Below are 21,176 nucleotides of genomic sequence, written 5' to 3'. Positions count from 1 at the left end.
TAAGGCAACGAGGGCATAATCAGGGAGCAGGTTGGAGGGGAGGGTGAGGAGGTAATTCTAGACTGGCTTACGAAGCTACTTGGGTGGAAGACAACAGAGAGAGAGAGAGAGAGAGAGAGAGAGAGAGAGAGAGAGAGAGAGAGAGAGAGAGAGAGAGAGAGAGAGAGAGAGAGAGAGAGAGACCGACCGACCCCCCTCGAGTGATGAGTCCCGTGGATTTCCATCCCACTCAGTAACACCTTGGACAACAAAGGATGGGTGTGTGTGGGCTGTTAATGCATACAGTGGCCCACCGACCCTCAAAGCGGACGACCACCCCCTTACAGGAGACTGATGATGAAGCTCGATGTCCAAGCTGGTGTCAGAAGAGGCGGGTAAATGAGTGGGCGGCCGTGACTTATCTAAGTCCACAGGAAGAGACAGCGCGTCAGAACAACCGTGTCTTAGGTGGGCGTGAGTGACAAGTGCATGCGGGACCACAATCATCCCTGGTCTTTGCATACGACGCGCCAACGAGGAAGACCCGTCTCTGATTAAGTCTGGTGCTGATGCCAAAACCCATGAAAGATGAAGAGCATAGTAACAAGGGCTAACGAGACACGACGAAGAGATCTCGACGATCTACTACAGCAGTGGCCAGACACACGGCATGCGAGAGTGAGTCAATCTTGTACGACGCAAGAGTCGTGAGGATGGGAGAGGGATGAGCCATACGAGGCAGTGAGCACCATAATGCGTTATAAGAGATGCATTACCTACAGTAAAGAAATACTTTCACTGTACGGGGATAAGTGAGTGGAATACGCCGCGTAATGACCCTGTGAACGATGACGCCACACAAAAATTCTAAAAGTAGTACGAAAGTAGAGAAAGTGGAAGAGATGGGAGCCCCACGAATGTAGAACTTCCTCCCCTCCCCTCCCCCATCCCACTTTACTGTGCAAATAAGTAATTACTTATAATGGTGGGAGACGTGACTCCAAACTTCCAAGTTTCTGAGTCGCTTTTTGACTCTGTCGACAGAGATATAATGCACATCTCTCAATGCAACAGGTGGAAAAAGAAAATGATTACCCGGACAAGAAACTACGCCAGAGCAGGTTTACATATCGTATTGGAGGAATACATTTGTGTACGACCACCACGTACGGGCGGTACAGCGGAGGAAGACACAGTGACAGTAAGAGAACAACGTCAGACTCTCCCTCCCTCTCTACACAAACAGGTATCAGTTCCATATATACACACCCTCCTCCTCCTCCTCCTCCTCCTGCTGCGGCCCGACCACACCAACCACCACGCCCCATAGACAATGTACGCGTTGACCGCTGTTAACCTTCCCCATCTCTTGCACTGCCTTCCTCTGTGAGGTGGGGGTCTGTTACCCCCCCTCATCACAAAGGTATAGCTATTTCTCCGACAGGCCACATCTAGATGACAGCACAGGTGCCCCGTGACTGGTGTGCTTTCTCTCAACATACAGGAAATACCCGAGGGGACGTGTAACTTTATTAATTCAGAGAGAGTCCTGTACTAGCTGGTATAGCACAGTGCACTTCCCTCATTGATGTAGGGTCACACACACACACACACACACACACACACACACACACACACACACACACACACACACACACACACATCAAGCAGATAGCACAATTACCACAACGAAGATGTATACATCCACCTCGTATCACAGTGTCATACGCAAAGGAACGGCAAATACGACATCTACAGAATTCCTGGCTTATCTCCAATATCAATGTCCACGCGTGTGAGCACTGCCCCTCAGGAATGCCACGCCTTTACATGAAGTATGGCCTGATGAAAATAAACGTGGCAACCAGACCTAATCGACTAACCTGACCACAGGCCTCTTAGCTACTGTGAGTAACCCAATCTAGACCAGGGAAAGTTCCTTTGTCTCCTCATTCAGGGACCAAGAATGTGAGAGAGGTGGGCCCGGCGCGCCGTCAGCGTGCGTCAAAGGCACCGTTGCGCCAGGCAGGGCTGTGGCGAATCTAACAACAACTCTCTCTCTCACCCGACGACAGTTCCGCCAGCAGTCCATCCACGGTTACGTCACTGGGGTAAACACGCACTCAGGAGGAGACTAGATCACACACACACACACACACACACACACACACACACAATGGTACGAGAGTTAAAGAGCTGAGAAATAGGTCGGGGCCTTTAAATCTGCACCACCTTGGAAATGAGAGGAGTGAGGGGGGTGACCTGATCACACCCACTTAGTTTTTAAACAGATCTACGACGTAGATTAATGAACGACCCCCCCCCCCCTGGAGTAGCAGTTAACGTAACTGACCTTCAGTTACGCATGGGTTCGAATCCTGGATGCGGCAGTCGGTCCCTTTCCCCGTAACACACACACACACACACACACACACACACACACACACACACACACACACAATCATTTTCATTAACTAGCTCATGACAATAAATCCCTTGGGAACGGCCTTATGACCTTTGGCCACGACGCCTGAGCACGACGATACGAAACCCGAGTCATGACGATACGATCACTGAGCACGACGACACGACCACTGATTAGGCACGAGATGGAACGACCCTAGAGCAAGACGACACGACCACTGATCAGGCACGAGATGGAACGACCCTTGAGCACGACGACACGACCACTGATCAGGCACGAGATGGAACGACCCTTGAGCACGACGACACGACCACTGATCAGGCACGAGATGGAACGACCCTTGAGCACGACGACACGACCACTGATCAGGCACGAGATGGAACGACCCTTGAGCACGACGACACGACCACTGATCAGGCACGAGATGGAACGACCCTTGAGCAAGACGACACGACCACTGATCAGGCACGAGATGGAACGACCCTAGAGCACGACGACACGACCACTGATCAGGCACGAGATGAAACGACCCTTGAGCAAGACGACACGACCACTGATCAGGCACGAGATGGAACGACCCTTGAGCAGGACGACACGACCACTGATCAGGCACGAGATGGAACGACCCTAGAGCAAGACGACACGACCGCTGATCAGGCACGAGATGAACGACCCTAGAGCAAGACGACACGACCACTGATCAGGCACGAGATGGAACGACCCTTGAGCAAGACGACACGACCACTGATCAGGCACGAGATGGAACGACCCTAGAGCACGACGACACGACCACTGATCAGGCACGAGATGGAACGACCCTTGAGCAAGACGACACGACCACTGATCAGGCACGAGATGGAACGACCCTTGAGCAAGACGACACGACCACTGATCAGGCACGAGATGGAACGACCCTAGAGCAAGACGACACGACCCCCCGAGCAAGACGGATGTAAAGACCCTTGACAAGAATAAGTCCTGGCTTAACAAAATGACCCTTAATCTTTCAGGTCAAAAAGGTCACGCACGCCACCACGGCCCAGTACCCTCCCGTCGTGCTCAGGGGGAAGTCGTACTTGCTTTGGTGGCAGGGGTCAACGAGAGAGAGAGAGAGAGAGAGAGAGAGAGAGAGAGAGAGAGAGAGAGAGAGAGAGAGAGAGAGAGAGAGACCTGCCCTGCCCATGTGCACTCAGCTGGCACCAATACAGCCATCATCAAGTGCGCACTTCCACCACTGGTGAGGAGCAATGCAGGGAGCGACCATCGGTGACCAACTTGCCGCACGAGATGCAACAACACTGGCTATGGCGTATACAAGACACACACACACACACACACACACACACACGGTGGCAAGGAGGACAAGCGGTCCGGCGCGGCGTGGCAGAGTCGCGAGGCCGGACCGTGGCATGCGGAGGTGAAGGTGTGGTCAGAGTGTGGCAAGTGGCACATAATGCACGAGCCACGGCGGTGAAGTGGGTGGAGGCCCGCGACCCGCAGCCTCCGCTGCCCACACCCACTCCCCCGCCCGCCCAGGTTTATGTACCTCCCCCCCCCCCACCCACCCACCCCTCATTGCAATCTCAACCCCACCCTAGAGCCACACCCTAACACTCCGTCTGCCGGGGCCACACCGTCTCCTGGCCACACTATCTGCCTTGTAATGGTAGCCGCCCGTACCCCTCAAGAGGACAGTGACCATCTAGCATCTCCGCAGATAGATGCTGACTCTGGCGGTATCTAGCATCCCTAACCCTTCGTGGGAAGACATCACCACTAGCATTCACTCGATATTTTATTTGGCGCTTTAAGAAGCCCGAACTGAAAAAATAGTTACATCAACAGCTTACACGAAGCGGACACAACAGTCCAAGAAGGACGGTATATTCACGATGGGCTAGAGGAACACTGGTATATAATGTTCTAAAACAGTGGTCTGGCGGCGTGTGGCAAGTCAGCAGCCCGCCACATTCCCCCTCTAACACAGACCACACCATCTCCCTACATTTGCTCCTTCTTTAATCACGTTACGCCCGCATTTCTCCCTACTAGAGCCTATCTCTGACCTCTGGGTCGCAACACACTCCTTGTCCATTCACTCAGAGTCGAGTGTGGGAAGAAAGAGTAGAAAATTCCCACGCTAACCCATATTTTCCCAGGACTTTCAACCCACACTGAATGGGGCCGCACGCCCTGCCCTCTAGCGGATGCTTCGGAAACTTCACATCCTATTTCCTTTAATTTTACCGTTATTACTCCTCCCCGTGCGGTAATTTCTGCGCGGAGCATCTCATAACATCCGAGTACATCCTTCGGGCGACGCCGTGACCGCCTCCCCGGTCGCATGTTGCCGCAAAAGACAAAATTCCCACCACGGAGCCCCGCGTTCTCACGGGAAGTTTGAAAACTTTTTGTTTACGCTCAGGACTAGAGCAGCCTCCCACTTGATGATGTTCTCAACACAAGGTCTAGGCCCACTTACCCGGGGGAGATGGCGGGGCGCGACGCTTCAACACGTCACACTTTTGTTATTTTCCGGGTCGACAAAACACACAGGTGAGGAAGGTCACTAATAAATCCTGGGTTGTGGACCGCGCTGACTGACAGACACGGCGACGATGGAGCTCACTGAGTGTGTTCCATGTGCTGGGTACAGTGCGGGGGGTGGGTGGGAGGCAGGCCCGGGGATTGGTGGAGGGGGAGGAGAGAGGGAGAGAGTTACCGCTACTGTTTACCCGCGCCAACCTAACTATGCTCTCGTTTAATGACACCTCAGACATACCAACGCCTAGGAGGGTCAGGAGAACCGGGTGTTCATTATAAAGAAACCATGGCACATCGTAGTGAAATCTTGTTAAGTAAATATATCACAGATTATGGCCACGGAGCTGACGGGCGGTGGGCATCTGTTCTCGGGCTGCCGCGTTCCGATCCCTTCCCCCTGACTTTAATTCTCTACGCACTACGCAATATATATCCCACCTTCCCTCCAGGCTACACTATATGAGTATCTGATATTCAGTTTACGGCCAAACAAATTAATCTAATAATTTCAGTATGACGGATAACATTACTCAGGCGCTGACGGTCATGTACAAGACCGTGGCTAGAGCGTGGTATGGGAGGGAGGTGAGCATTGGGGTTGGCCGGGCCAAAAGGACTTCACCATTCACGCCACTCACTCACCAGCCAGCTAGAACAGCGGCCTCAGTTATCACTGTGTGGTGCTGGCACGCTGCTCACCACCACCACCACCACCACACTCACACTCACACGCGTGCAACAAGCTGCACACCACACCACACGCAAACAAATAAGGCTCCGGGTATGTTGTAAGATCGGTAATATATCTTCATTCGACGTAACCATAAGCTCCAATTCTGCTGGGTGGTGTGGTGTGGTGAGTGTTGGTGCACTATGGAGTGGTGGGAGGTATGGTGCAGTATGGTGTTCTGTGGTGGAGGTGCTGTGGTACACTACAGTGCCATGGTTGTTGTGGTGCACTGTGGTGTGATGAGGTGGGTGATGTGGTGTACTATGGTGTGTTGCTGTGAACTTTGGTGAGATGTGTGAGCTGGTGTGATGAGGTGTGTTGCGGTGCACTGTGGTATTATATCACGTACAGAAGGGGTGTACGGTGCGGTAAGATCTCCTCATCCCCCACTATGGTAATGTCTGTATGGTGCACATCACGGCAGTGAGGGGTGTAGGGGCAGCACAGGGCCCATGGTGTGGTGTGGTGTCGTGTGGTTGCTGGTGTTCTACACTATTCATGCAATACCCTTCCCTCTCACCTTACACAGTTGTAGCAATTTCTAATGGGCGTCTCTCTCTCAATCCTTCCCCGCGACTGAACCAGGTCTACGAATAACGCATTACGTGTTTATCACACACGTTCTTCAAAGCAGACACCTGATCCACACATCTTCCATCACTCCCGAGGCAACACTGTTCCTCACCGACCTGCTGTTCTGTGCGTGCCACCACCCTCTCAATCACCACCCTCCCTCACAACTTGCCGGGTATACTCGACCGACATATCTATCGTCATTATTTACACCATCGCCAATTCCAAGAGGTGGATCTGGTAAACACACACTCTAAATCACTCGTTCACAGCCTCAACCCATACCCATTGTTTTCAAGTGAAACTTCGTCTTTCCACTGTTATAAAAAGGGCTTCTTGGCTTTTCATATTTGATTGATTCGTAAAGTGGACCTCACATCTCCATCCAGACCACCTCCTTAGACAGAATGTATCCGATCCCTCAGTCGTCCCACTCTCATACATCCATCTCTCCCTAGCCAATCTCTCCTTGTAACGTCTACTGTACAACGATACATCCCTTGACCTTCCTTCTAGCTGCCATACCTTCTAAATAGTTATTCCATCCTAAAAGACCTTCATCCATGTGCCTCAATTCTTAGTTACTCGTTCTGTTTATCGTCCTCAATCCAGATGCACTTAAGCAACTTTACTGACTCCTTGCCAAGCGTTTATACGACGTCACGATCAACCACTCCAAGACTGTGATGTTGCGCATCAACCTGGGCGCACACATCACGTCCCCTGACATCTTACTATGCTCTGCGAGTTTGCTCTTGTTCCCTCACTCAACCCCGGACTCTGTCCCCGGAATCACTCAATCCTGGAGTCTGTCCCCGGAATCACTCAACCCCGGACTGATTCTGTCCCCGGAATCACTCAATCCTGGAGTCTGTCCCCGGAATCACTCAACCCTGGACTGATTCTGTCCCCGGAATCACTCAATCCTGGGGTCTGTCCCCGGAATCACTCAACCCCGGACTGATTCTGTCCCCGGAATCACTCAATCCTGGGGTCTGTCCCCGGAATCACTCAACCCTGGACTGATTCTGTCCCCGGAATCACTCAACCCTGGGGTCTGCCCCCCGGAACATTCCTATACCACTCCACCAACCTACCCTTTGTGTCACTCGGGTTCCCCCTCACCAGACACACTACTTATCTCTCCCTTCTTTCCATCCTAACCAAAAGCTCGCACATTCAAACATAACAGCCTAAGCCCCCGGGGAAGAATATATTTTTGTGTGTTAGCTGAGATGGTACGGGCAGCTGAGGCCCTAATCAAGGCCATTCTATTAACGTTATATATATATATATATATATATATATATATATATATATATATATATATATATATATATATATATATATATATATATATATACAGATATAGATAGATAGATAGATAGATGGATAGATAGATAGAGAAATAGATAGACAGATAGATAGATTTATATCCTAGCCTGAACCAGGTACCCATTTCATCGATCAACCCCTAAGGACGGATGAACAGCTGGGTTGACTGTGGACCGACTGCCGCAACTAAGATTCGAACCTATGCGCTCGACCCCTGGGAGTCCATAAATACTATAAATTTCATGGTTGCTACACTTTAAGCCATACAAAATTCTAGAATCATTCAAGAATAGTTCCAGGGCACCTCTGTGATTTTCTTTTTCTTTTTTCTTTAGGTCACAGAGCCCTAACATACATTATATGTCTATTTATATATTTTCATTAATTATACTCATTCGATGTCTCCCGCGTCTCCGAGGTAGCACAAGGAAACAGACGAAAAAATGGCCATCCCACCCACATACACATGTATATACATAAACGCTCAAACACGCACATATACATACCTATACCTTTCAACGTATACATACATATACATACACAGACATATACATATATACACACTCTTACTTGCTGCCCCCATCCATTCCCGTCGCCACCCCACCACACATGAAACGGCATATAATATATATATATATATATATATATATATATATATATATATATATATATATATATATATATATATATATATATATATATTTCATAAAACGTGAAGCAATTCTACTCTTAAAGTTCATGGTTCAGTGTTCCACAACCCTGTAATGAGCAGGTCTGACAATGGTTGACGAAGGCAATCGAAAAAGAGGTTCTCTTAAAATATGTGTGAAACTGGTCCTGCAACTCTTCACTAACTATGATCGTCATATATTAACTATGTTCGAAGGCTTCAGCTACTTTTCTTCAGTGATGACCAGTCATACAAGTTCTGCTCCGGGCACATTAATGTCAACTTTGCTCCTTGTATTTCTCTTTTTTTTTTTTGAAGAGAGAGATCATGACATTTATACTCTCAATGTAAAGGTCATACTTAATGCATTACACTGTCATTTTGTAGAGTCCATCATCAACCAGGGTCATCAAGTCGTGCCAACATTACTGTCTGCGGGGAGCTGGGGGTACTGGCAATCAATTTCTGTCGTTCAACAGGAATTACTTTAACAACCTTAACCCTTCGTCGAAACTACCATATTTTCTTTTTTCTTTCCTTTTCTTAAAAAAGAAGAAGAAAAAAAAGTCTTTTCACGACCGGTAAGCCACTCGAATCTTTCACCTCCGTCGCACTCAAGCCGTAGGAACCCTGTGATCTTTAACTGATGACCTGCTGGTATGCAACAGCCACATGATCGCACACGACAACAGACGCAAAACGAAGTTCCACCGACCAAGCTTACTCTCGGTGTCGCAATGAACGACAAACTAAGAGCTGGAAGAAACACGGGTCAGAGCCGTCGTCAAATCCTACAGCCAAACGCCTCCACATTCTCCTCCATCCACTTGAGACAAGCACCTGGACTCCCTGTGCCTTGACCTGTTGAGCAATTCATACACAACTTTCGATCATTGCTCCAACTCCCTTCCACACAGCAGGGACACCCGGGAGCAATGCACAAAAGGACATCGCAGCATCGTCCTTGACCGCTTCGTAAACCGTACGTCAAGACAGGCTCAACACGCTGGCCTCCCTCCTTCCCTTCCCTCCTTCCCACTCTTCAGCCATCATCCGGCCTTCACCCAATACAGTTCGGGAATAAACAACCATCATGCATCATTCGCGCCAACGTCACCCACAACCCAACCCCCCCTTCTGCCACCCGAGATCCCTCGTCCGTCCCCCCTTGCCCCCACACCCCCATCTCATTAAAGATGTTCAATATATACATACCCTAGCCTAAGCCAAGTACACCATTCTATCGACCAGCCCCCTACTACGAGAGGATGAACAGCTGGGTTGACTGTGGACCACCTGCCACGACCATGATTCGAATCTATGCGGATTCGACACCCGGTCGGCCCGTGAATGCTTCAGTGTCAGCAACGACAACCGGTACACCATGGAGATCCATCTCCCAAATACCCCTCGTCTTCACTATAAGTTAGTTTCGAGGTCGACCTTCAACATGTTCCACAAACGGAAACACAAGCAAGCAGACACACCTCCCCAGTCATCAATATACAATATGATACATCAATAAGGTCATCGGTCAAAGCCGACTAATGATGAAATATCAGAACTCAAGAGACAATAATGCCTTTCTGACGTTAACGAATAAACCCCACCCCCCAACTCCCTCCCTCAGCTGATGGGATGACCTCCGGTTACGATTGGCGACCTCTGACCTCTAAGCATTGAGGGTCACGTCAGGCCATCATATATGGCGGAGAGGTCGTGCTCAAGGCGGTCATTTAGTGATGCTACTATGCATGGAATGCCGGACGTCATGCAGGGTTCCGTCTGCCCTGCCCTCGTGTGTGTGTGTGTGTGTGTTGTGTTGTGTTGTGTTGTGTTGTGTTGTGCTGTGCTGTGTTGTGTTGTGTTGTGTTGTGTGTGTGTGTGTGTGTGTGTGTGTTTTGTGTCGTGTTGTGTTGTGTTATGTTGTGCTGTGTGTGTGTTTTTTGTGTCGTGTTGTTGTGTTGCGTATGTGTGTGTTTTGTGTCGTGTTGTGGTGTGTGTGTGTGTGTGTGTGTGTGTGTGTGTGTGTGTGTGTGTGTGTTTTGTGTCGTGTCGTGTTGTGTTGTGTGTGTGTGTGTGTGTGTGTGTGTGTGTGTGTGTGTGTGTGTGTGTGTGTGTGTGTGTTTTGTGTCGTGTCGTGTTGTGTGTGTGTGTGTGTGTGTGTGTGTGTGTGTGTGTGTGTGTGTGTGTGTGTGTGTGGACAGAACTTTTGCATACGACGAGGTTGAGTACAGCAGCAGGAGGCAACAGCTGGTGGCGGTGGCCAGGGTTGGCCAAACGTCTTTGCACGGTGCTGGCCCAGTGTGTGTGTGAGGCCCTGAAGACCAATGTACATGGCTGCCAATTTACGTAAGAACTCAAAAAAACAAACTCTAAACCTACATTTATTTTCCGGTCTTTCCATCTGCATGGGCCCCGGGTGTCATTCGAGACCTGCATAGTGCAACTGTACTCAAGCAAACTATTTGTATCATGTAAACAACCGTTCGTTTTTTTGGGAACTGTTTACCCCAACAGATGAGGAACATCTTTATATCATGTAAACAACCGTTCGTGTTTTTGTGAAGTTTACCCCAACAGATGATGAACATCTTTATATCATGTAAACAACCGTTCGTTTTCTGGGAACTGTTTACCCCAACAGATGATGAACATCTTTATATCATGTAAACAACCGTTCGTTTTCTGGGAACTGTTTACCCCAACAGATGATGAATATCTTTATATCATGTAAACAACCGTTCGTTTTTTGTGAACTGTTTACCCCAACAGATGACGAACATCTTTATATCATGTAAATAACCGTTCGTTTTTCTGGGAACTGTTTACCCCAACAGATGATGAAAATCTTTATATCATGTAAACAACCGTCCGTTTTTGTGAGGTTTACCTCAACAGATGATGAACATCGCTCCAGCTACCTTTGACCACGTCATCAACGTGATCTACAGCCCCCTTAAATAACCTAAAAAAGCACAACTGTCTACGACTAAGACGGGAGGATCGATCGTGTCGCCGTATTAGTTTTCAAGTCGAGCAGATAAAAAGAAAAAAAAAAAAAGAATCCTCACCTTCTCAGGACCTTTTTTGGAATCACGTCTACCTCACCTTTTTGCCTCTCAGTTCCAGTCTCATCGGGAATCTATCGCAAGCCAGTGATAATAAACTGGGGGTAACTGCTCCGGCGGCACGAGCCAACAACCAAAACCGATGACGAACAACAAACTTGAGGAGGGATGGAAAAGCATGAGAGGACGGGGGGAGAGAGAGAGAGAGAGAAAGAGAGAGAGAGAGAGAGAGAGAGAGAGAGAGAGAGAGAGAGAGAGAGAGAGAGAGAGAGAGAGAGAGAGAGAGAGAGAGAACCTGTTGACGCGAGAGCCAGGAAAAATAACCAAGCAGAGCTGCAGGCGGCCGGCCACCAGTGATGTAAGCCCTTGTTTGATTACACGTCCTGCTGACCTTAGGAGAGCAAGTTCTGGGGTACATGGCGAGAGAGAGAGAGAGAGAGAGAGAGAGAGAGAGAGAGAGAGAGAGAGAGAGAGAGAGAGAGAGCATATGTGGAGGGCATCTTTGTCAATACATAGATCATGGTGAGCAGATTACGCTATACGAGTGGTACGGTGTGAAAAGCAGTACCTTGGTGTGGTGCGACTTGCATATAAAATGTACCGTTCCACTGTATGGTACGGGGTCACAAAGTGGGTAGAGTGGGTGGGTGGCGCGACATGGCATGTTGTGGTGGAGTATGGTGTCACCAGTGGGTGGTGTGGAGCACTGTTGTGGTGTGGGGGAGGGAGGGGGCAGTCAACAGTGCGGTGAGAAGCACTGTACGTTGTGAAGCGGTAGTGTCATTGTACGGTGTCAATCACGGTGTACAGCAATGTATGGTGACACAGCAGTGACAGTGCATGGTGTCAACTGCGGTGTATTGTAACGTATGAGGTGGAAGTGCGTGGTCGTGCTTGGCGTCATGTGAGGCAATGCATGGAATGGCACAGTGGGTGGGGGGCCGTGCGCGGTGTACGGTGTGACACGGTGTATGGTGTGGTATACAGTTTGGCCCAGTGTGTAGCGGCAGTGTCTGTGGTAAGTAGGGTATCATGTGGCACGAAGTGTGGCGATAACATTCTGAGCCGTGTGTACTGTGCGTGATGATGTCCTCCATTGTACAGTGTTTGGGGTATACGGTGGAGGGGGAAAGCGCAAGATGAAGTACAGTGTAGTACAGTGGTGGCGTATGGTTCGGGTTGTGTGTGGAGTGTCTAGCGCAAGGTGTGAAAGTGTCGTATGGCATACAGTGTTCTGTGGCGTGGTGTAGTATGTTAAGTGGTATGCCACGGTGTGGCAGCTGTGTTTGGCGGGTACTGTATGTGGTGTGGTACAGTGTATGTGAGTGACACGGTGTGTCATGGTGACGCACGATGATGCGTTCAGCATAAGGTGTGGGACGATAAACTGTGTGGTTCCGTGGGACAAGGTGTGATGTGGAGTGTCATATGGCGGTGTAACGGAGAAGTGTATACCCTGATGTCGAGTATCAGGGTGTAATGCGACATGTTCTTGTGTAGTGTAGCAGTGTGAAGTATGATATGGTGCAGTGTAACAGTATGCATTATGATGTGGTGTCGAGCAGAGGATCCAACGTTGCGTGGCAGAGTAGTACAGAGTGGTGTTGTACAGTGTAGTAGTGTGATGGTGTAGTATGGTGTCATGTACAGAGCGTGAGGATGTAATGTGGTGTCAGGGAGTCCTGTACAGAGCGTGAGGATGTACCGTGGCGTGGTGAGGTAGTATACGTCATGTGTTGCTGAGCAGTGCAGTGTGATGGAGCGGGTGTCCTTAACCTCCACACCACAGGGGGACACAGGACGTGTCTGGCTCTCCACAGCTGCCCTGGGGTTAATGGTCTGACCCCCACCTCTCTCTCTCTCTCTCTCTCTCTCTCTCTCTCTCTCTCTCTCTCTCTCTCTCTCTCTCTCTCTCTCTCTCTCTAACCCCGTCCCTTACCCTTCACCAACTCGTGACGCACCCCACCCGACGTACGTCGACCAACTACACCGTAGCATAATGAGACAACCTGTGATCCATTTGTGTATACGTAAGGTCGAGGGCAGTGCTAGAAGTTTTAAAACAGCGTATAGCAACAGCGGCTGAGAAGAGGCGGGGAATGAATGGATGGCTCCTACGTACAGCCGCCGACAAACGCGTCCGAAGCGGGAGGTGGCGGTCAGCGTGCATGTGTCACCAGTGATTTACTCCGGCAATGCCCTCTATAGCTCAGAGCGTGGGAACGGCCGCCCTAACACCACTGCCATTGTGAGACTGATATCTTCTGATCTATCCCACGCTCGCTGCCTCCCACAACAAGGTCGTCATGTTCAAAAGCCAATTAAAAGTCATCTCATCTTATTTAGCTACGCAAACCCACTCCCATCAAACCTTATATTGGCAATTAGAAATTCCTCTAATGTGGTCGGTTACCCCAACGGCTTCTCCGGTCAAATATCACCTCACGACCATGATAGATGAGCTCGTCAGTAACCAGGTCAGGTAATTCTGGTTGCAGTTCAAAAACCCACACATCACAAAACGCACACATCCAACTCACAAGATTATATACTGATAGTAACACATATGGGCCGACCTGTGCCAGTAATGCCATCCCGAGAACACACACACACACACCCCAGCATGCGCCAGGCTGTCACTGACCAAATATCTTTGGCGATTTTTTTTACGGTGAAGGAGTGATGTCGTTGCCGTCCCAGAGGCTTGGCAGACTGTTCCTTACTTCAGCGCTGTAAGATCATGAGGCATTCCAACGTCTACGCAGCCATGACCGTGTTAGGAGGGTAGTGCTGTTATGTCATAAGGAACTCCGTCCGTCCTGCCACAGTGATGGAGGTAATGTTGGGTTCATACATGCCTAGACACGCACCCCCACTCTCCCCCACCAAACTGCTTCCATCACTTACTGTCTGCTGTGTCTTCCACCCGTAATGCCAAGTGCTCTGCGCTGATACCAAAAGCTTGAAGGAACACTTGCATTCATCACCAACTGCAGACGTTCCCTCATACAGTTTGAACACACTTATTGTAACTGACGTGGCTAAACAGTACCTACCATCCCAATCAACACCAACAACTGGCCACAGTCTACATTCAAGTTCTCTGGTCTCCCCCTTCCCAGTGTCAAGACCTACAGGTCTGTTACTGACTCCACAATGCGTCACTCTGCCCAGTTCATGATCCAGCATTTTCCGGACGGAAGTGCATAGCGAAGATGACGTATAAACTAAACGGGACAATTACGTCAGCATCATCATGGAAGGCATCACTACTTCTACCCTTTTACACATCATTAAGACACTATTCAGGTGGCGTGTCCTACATCACACTTTACGGTTAAGTGACTGATGCAGTAGCAAGAATTAGTTAAGCCTTCCAACTCAACAATGACCCCCCTACAAGCCCCCTAGGTAACACATTAATTGGCAAAATACGCGAAATGCAAGGAAACCTCATCGTCCCATCATACTACAACACTTGAGGCAGTCCAATGTCAGTCTGTGGTATGGAGAACACGGACGGGCTGGGCGGTGTGAATCAAGCAGCTCCCATTCCCTCCCTGTAATCAACATCCAAATGAAAAAGCAGTTCGCAACTAATTACCAATCACCTCGCCATCACCTGACAGATACTCCCTCACCTTGACAAACCCCTGCCTCCTAATTTGCTTTTCAGCTTAAACATCCACTTGAGTGTTCAGGCTGAAGCTGAAGCCGCCAGACGACTACAGAGCCTCAAGGTAAACCACTCCAGTACACCCACTGACTTACAGATGAAACTTTACATGGTCTTCTCCCTTGAACTTGCCAAAACTCCGGATAGTCAAAATGCCACACTGTCGGTACGGGAAGTTTGGGGCCGACTTATGGGATGAGGTAGGTAAGAGGGAATTGAAACAAGTATAGATTAAACAGCCATGGTGACATCGCATACCCCTGCCGCAGCCCCGCTTTCACCTGGAGCCACTCAAAAAGACTTGCTATGATCCCCAAACACCGAAATCAACAAACCCGCGATCTGTCGTGGAGTTATGGGCCAGTGTCAGCGACACGATGGCTTAATGTGTTAAAAGTCTGGTGTCTAACTGGACTTCCACAGACTCTGCCAGTGCCACGGACCCTGGGCAGTATACCAAAAACAGAAGACCTCTACCACCCACCTCCCCGTCAGCTTCTTGCGAGTTTATCCATCGCGACCTTAGTAGACGCAAGTCCTCCGCAGTTCCCATTTTCTTTGAAGTCTTCAACTTCCGAACTGGACATCTGCAGTCCTAATGAATGATGCTCAATAAGAGTACGATGACGACTCGAACATCACTGTCAGCGTTGATGTCAGCTCTCCCGACCACATCGCCCTCCAAAACACCCTACACAGCCTCCAGACCTGAACCAAAAAAAAATCACCGTCAAACAAAGACTGCAGCCATGCATATCATTCCTGCTTCCAATCGTTGCACATCTACTGCTGTCTCACTGCCCCAGCCCCTCCAAGATGTTAGATGGCTTGGTTACTCAGCTTCACTCACTAGGCTACTCGGCGTCACACCCCAAACTACTCTGCGTCACTTTACTAGGCTATTCAGTGTCACTCTGGAGGGTAAATTCAGCTAGGAGGACCACGTCAATACTATCAACAAATTTCCCAGTTATCGTTTACTCACTCCTCGTCGACTCGACATATTTTGGCCCCCCTGCAAACGAACAAAAGAACATCTTACATAACATATTCTCCCCCGATTCAGTTCTCTCTCTCCCGCTTACCTTCTTTTTTTTCCAGTCCATGGGGGCTACTATAAAAGGCGCAAGAAAGATCATCCAAGACCATCCTCCGTCCTTCTTTCCAAGGGCTCCACATATATTATTCCACCTCCGACTCCAACCATCACCTAGACCTCATCCGACATTTCAGGGCGAAGGTACTACACCATCGCAAACACCGCCACCACCTACCACCAGAGATCCCTTGTCCACGAGTTACAACAGTTCGGCACCACAACCGGTCATCGAGGCCAAACAGCTCCTCCGTGCACACCACCACAAGGACAGCCCCATCCTGACCATAGTATCATCACTAACCAGTGGATCACCACCTTATAACTGTTTATACAGACTGTTTCATCCCCCTTCCTCCCTTTCTTCATATCCACACAACAACTACAACGCCTTGCAGTATCTGCACACCATAGGATAACGCACAACAATCTTTAGTCTCAGGATATACTAATCAGAGCCGAAATGTTACAGAGCGCCACAGAAATCAGTCTTTCAAACTCCTTCAATGAAACGAAGAAACCAAAGACGAAAACGAATTACAACCACCCCTACAGTCATTCTTTCCATCCATAATAAAGTGTTATAAACGACTATGCTCCACTAATCCAACATTTTTCTACGTTATTTTTCCTTCATCAAGAGAGCAAGAAATAAAAACGGATGATTTGCTTCAGACATCACTGTTGAGCGTTACGGCTCTGTTAACAACACAAAACACCTTACGGGGTAAAATGTTTTGACTAAGATTTCATATCAATATCTACTCATTTTCCGCATTTCGTTTAAAGAAATTCCGTCCCTTTCTTACTATCTTCTGCGTCTTTTCTCCTCTTCACATCTTTGGATGTTAATGCACTGGTTCCTATGACCAGATTCCATTTATAGGTGTTATCAGAGACAACTCTTGCGCATAACTTAACTGCCTTGTCTAACAGTGTACCTGCTTCGTACACCCAAGTCTGCTACTTCTTATACCCACTTCACTCCTGATAACGGCTGCTCCCTCTTACGTTTAAGCTTAATACTTTTTTTTCCCCTTTACTTTCTCAGGATCAAAATGCACAGAATATCGTAGAATACCTAGACTGCTTGTAGGAATTTTGCATCTTACCAACACTGGCATCTAAGGTTCGTACTTCCCACCTCATTTAATTCAGCCCATCGTGTACTGTCCTAGATACACACACACACTATCATCTCCCACGGTTATAAGCAAGGACGTCTTCCTTCACCGAACAAACACGTTCAGTACCTTCGAAGAACCGGTTACACTGCCTGTCAGCCAGTAAGTTCTACTATGTCCAGCCTCTTGCCTTGCTGTATATGCTTGGCGCTCCTCTTCGTGGCGCTTCTTCGATTACTCTCTCATAAAATCAACTTGCTGCTTAGCTTCATAAACTCATCCGCTTTGGATCTCTGACATGACAGCAGCGGCTTGCCTAAAGCCTCTGAATTCTTCTACGCCTTTAGGATGAACGACCATAATTTGGGGATCAAGAACAGGAATGTGCCTCACTAATGGCTACTCCAGAGGAAACCTTGCCAATATTTTTATTTTCATTTCTATTTTTTTGCTACAGTTGCTGCTTTCTGGAATGTTGGGCACGCCGTGGATAAACGCAAGCATCTGCAGCTGGGAAACTTTCTTACCCTTATGCAACACGTCGGCGATGACTTAACTTTCTCTGGGTTCCACGTAATCATTTAGTCAGCCACGACGACGCATCTACGACGTCTATTCGCACGATCTCTGACACTGTAGTGCCGAGGATGGTGTGCAAGTATTCTGCCATGAGTACTGCCACTGGATTGTTTATTTGCTATATCTGTTGGTGGGCCGTTCTGATACCTACTTCTTTCCCTGTACAACAAAGTTCTGGAATTCTCTACCTTCTCATGTCTTTCCTACTAACTAAGACCTGGCACATTTCAAAAGACAGGTCTTTCACTTTCTTCAAAATTCGAAATACTTTTCGTCTTCATTTTCTTCGTTTCATAATTCTCTCTATTTCAATTAAGGGCAGGCCTAGATATGGACTTTTATCCGTGACTGGAGCCTTGAACATAAAAGCAAATAAGGAATGAACATGTCTGCTTGGGTTACAAAGAAGTGAGGCTTAAGCACGTATGAGTGGGTCCTGGGCACTGACTCTAAATCCTTTCAAAAACAAGTCAAATAGATCTTCACCCCGAGTATGACAAAAAAAAAAAAAATCCAAAATGTCTTTCACGTGAACATCCCGGTACCTCAAAAGGAGGTCCATTTACCGGTAACATGCTGGTTGACCTCGTTGAGAAACTCGTCAAAACACCAAAACAAACATCCCCACCTAGACACAGCATCAAGTACTTCCTTGTAGAAATAAAAATCCAGTCCATGTTTCGCAAGATATGCACACCTTTCTTTTTCCTTTTCAAGAGCAAACTTCCAGGCAATCAGGTAAAAAAAAAAAAAAAAAAAAAAGAGTTCGTCAGTGTTGTTGGAGGATGATCCAAACTGTCTGAACTCCTCAAACAATCTCCAACACAGAATATTTCAGAATGAAAAAGGAAAATTAATTGAAGGAGGCCTCTGTTGCCCCTGATAACTGTGAGTGTTCTTGCCTTTGGTGTCGGACCTACAAATGACTGGTCTACCACGAGTTCTCCTCTGCAGCAGATGCGGTGAATACATCCTGGTCATGAAGGCTGTTGTTTATTGCATTTGCTGGTGGGTACAGCTGAGACCCGTCCGTACCTTGTCTTCATGGCATCAGGCCAATGGATGCGAAGTGGTTAAGATTCTTGTTTGCTTCAAAACCAAAGTTTTCACTAAACCTATGTTTACATCCACATGCATACGATCTATGGGTATTTTCGCCCAAAGTTTCCTAGTTCAACATCACCTCCAGACAGGATACGCCTAGCTTCGTGAATATCAGCGGTATGTTTTGCAACCCACTGAGAAAACTCGGTGTCCTTGACCCATTCACCCTGAAAGCCGTGCGCTTGACCATATTTTACCACCACCACCACATTTCTGAAAATACGGGGCACAATTAACACTCAGACATTACAGTTTTTTTCTCATATACTATTCATTTAGGAGGGGCCTCCGTGATGTAATGGTTAAAGTTACGGACCATGAGTCATGACGGGCCCGCCCAGGGTCGGGTCCGAATGGGTTCGAATCCTAGGAGTGGCAGTCAGCCTAAACCCAACCCACTGCGGCTGGAAGATAAATGGGTACCTGGCTTAGGCTAGGTTGTGTGTGTGTGACTGTCTGTCAGTCTGTATACATACGTATAAGTAGAGACGCGATACATATATACAAGTTTAAGAGACGGGGAAGCACGAGTAAAAATCCTCTTTCCGTAACACACATTTAGTAATTTTACATTTTCCCAAAGTGATCGGAGGAATAACATTCCAAGTTACCATCCGACATCAAGCTTATTTTGGCACAAAACTAAAAAAAAAAGTCTAAACCTTGAATGTATATAAGACATGTTGATGATATGGTATGTATTAAATGGTTTTAAGTAAACTCAATATCCTATTACAGACAGAGCTCTCCAAATACACGAGATTTGATATTTTACGATGTCGTGATGGATATTGTTATAAGAATGTTGTTTTGAACCCGTCCTACCGGTAATACAGTAAGACATATAGGGAGGGTCTGTTTCTGAATCAGCGCGCATAACTTACCTGTGGATTGTCCTTTAGTATTACAAAACACGGAGCATCGCCAAGTTAATCTATGATTCCGTTATTGTCTTTCCTTTTAAAAGGTCAATACCCTTAAACACTTTAATTTCGCTGATCAAAGAAACTACCATGAACCATATCAAAATTCCCTAAATCTGCTGATTCGGGCGGAAATTTCCCCGACTTTCTCCATGACCTTGAGGCAAACCTGTGCTGAGGGCGAGTTACATGGCGGACAGCACCAACATTATAAGACATAATGAAGAGGTACAGGACAGACGGTCTCACCTTCATCATTAGGTATCATAAAGAGGCCACAGGTCAGACGGTCTCATCTTCACAAAAAGACAAAGATACTTCACAACTAGGCATAATGAAGGGGTAACATGGCAGACAGCTTCAACCTCACTCCCTGACATAACGAAGATATAAAGTCGTACGGCCTTTGAGGTGAGAGAAAACATAGCAGCCATCCTCACCTTTGCTTCAGTATTAGACATAATGAAGAGGTACAGGACGGACAGCCTCACCTTCACTAACAGCCATAATGAGAGGGTACATGGCAGAAGGCCTCACCCTTATTACCAAACACCTGGCAAGTCTGGACCAAATACAAAGGAAACAACAGAACTTCTTGTAACCAAGTTGCATTCCGAGGAAAAGTGCCACGCTCTTTAGGTCACCACATTCATTCCACTTAATGTCCCCATGTTTAATTTTTTTTTTTTTCCAAAAGAAGCTTCATGTTATACAATTCCTTCATGTTAGCTACGTGAGGTAGAGGGTTGGAGGGGAACTTATTTCCGCTGTGGAGCACAAGAAAGACCTTTTTACCAATCACACCCAAATCAAACCTAGCCTAAGCTTGCCTCAGTTGGATTAAATGTGGTTATTATATCATATAAAACTTCTTTTATTTAATCCCACATTTTCCCTAATGTTCAAAGCCCTCCCCACTCTGTGGCATACACATTAAACTGTGAGATGGAGGATTGGGGTAGTCACTTACCGGGTAGGGAAGTCACTCTCCCCTCACAATTTTCTCATTTCCAGCATTAAATCTATTGTCCTAAGAAGTTTTCATAAAAAATTAAGGAGTGCAAGGAAAATAAATAATGACTAGTATGATTTATAAAAAAATATCAAAGAATCCAAGAAAATTTCACCTGACTTCCCTCATAGGCAACATTTATCTTATCAGATATGCCTTAGTAACTTTTCTTTTTGAATGCTTATTTTCATTCACATTCTCAATCTTTTTCCTATGAACAATCAGCATCTTACCCCTAGCCTTAGACCTCATTCTTACAGATCAGGTTAAACACAATGGTATCATGTTTGTAGTAAAGATAAATCTGTTGAAGGTGAGCAAAGCTTAAACTCCAT

The 21,176-nt window shown here is 47.6% G+C and overlaps 1 protein-coding gene across 5 annotated transcripts in view; it reads right to left on the bottom strand.

Moving 5' to 3' along the window:
• Nucleotides 1-21,176, bottom strand: part of LOC139749822 (recombining binding protein suppressor of hairless-like) — a 429,197-nt gene that overhangs the window by 393,809 nt on the left and 14,212 nt on the right. For 3 of the 5 annotated variants that reach the window (XM_071664110.1, XM_071664115.1, XM_071664114.1), the window contains exon 1: nucleotides 4,887-5,043. The exons of the other annotated variants lie outside the window; for them this stretch is intronic. The gene's annotated coding sequence lies outside the window, so the exon portion shown is untranslated. Of the gene's footprint in view, nucleotides 1-4,886; nucleotides 5,044-21,176 lie in introns of those variants that run through there. 5 annotated transcript variants of the gene reach the window in all.

Source organism: Panulirus ornatus, chromosome 8, assembly GCF_036320965.1.
Source record: "Panulirus ornatus isolate Po-2019 chromosome 8, ASM3632096v1, whole genome shotgun sequence".
NCBI classification, from domain to species: Eukaryota; Metazoa; Arthropoda; class Malacostraca; order Decapoda; family Palinuridae; genus Panulirus; species Panulirus ornatus.
Note: the sequence above shows the minus strand (reverse complement) of the source record. Positions and strands in the feature narration are given on the sequence as shown.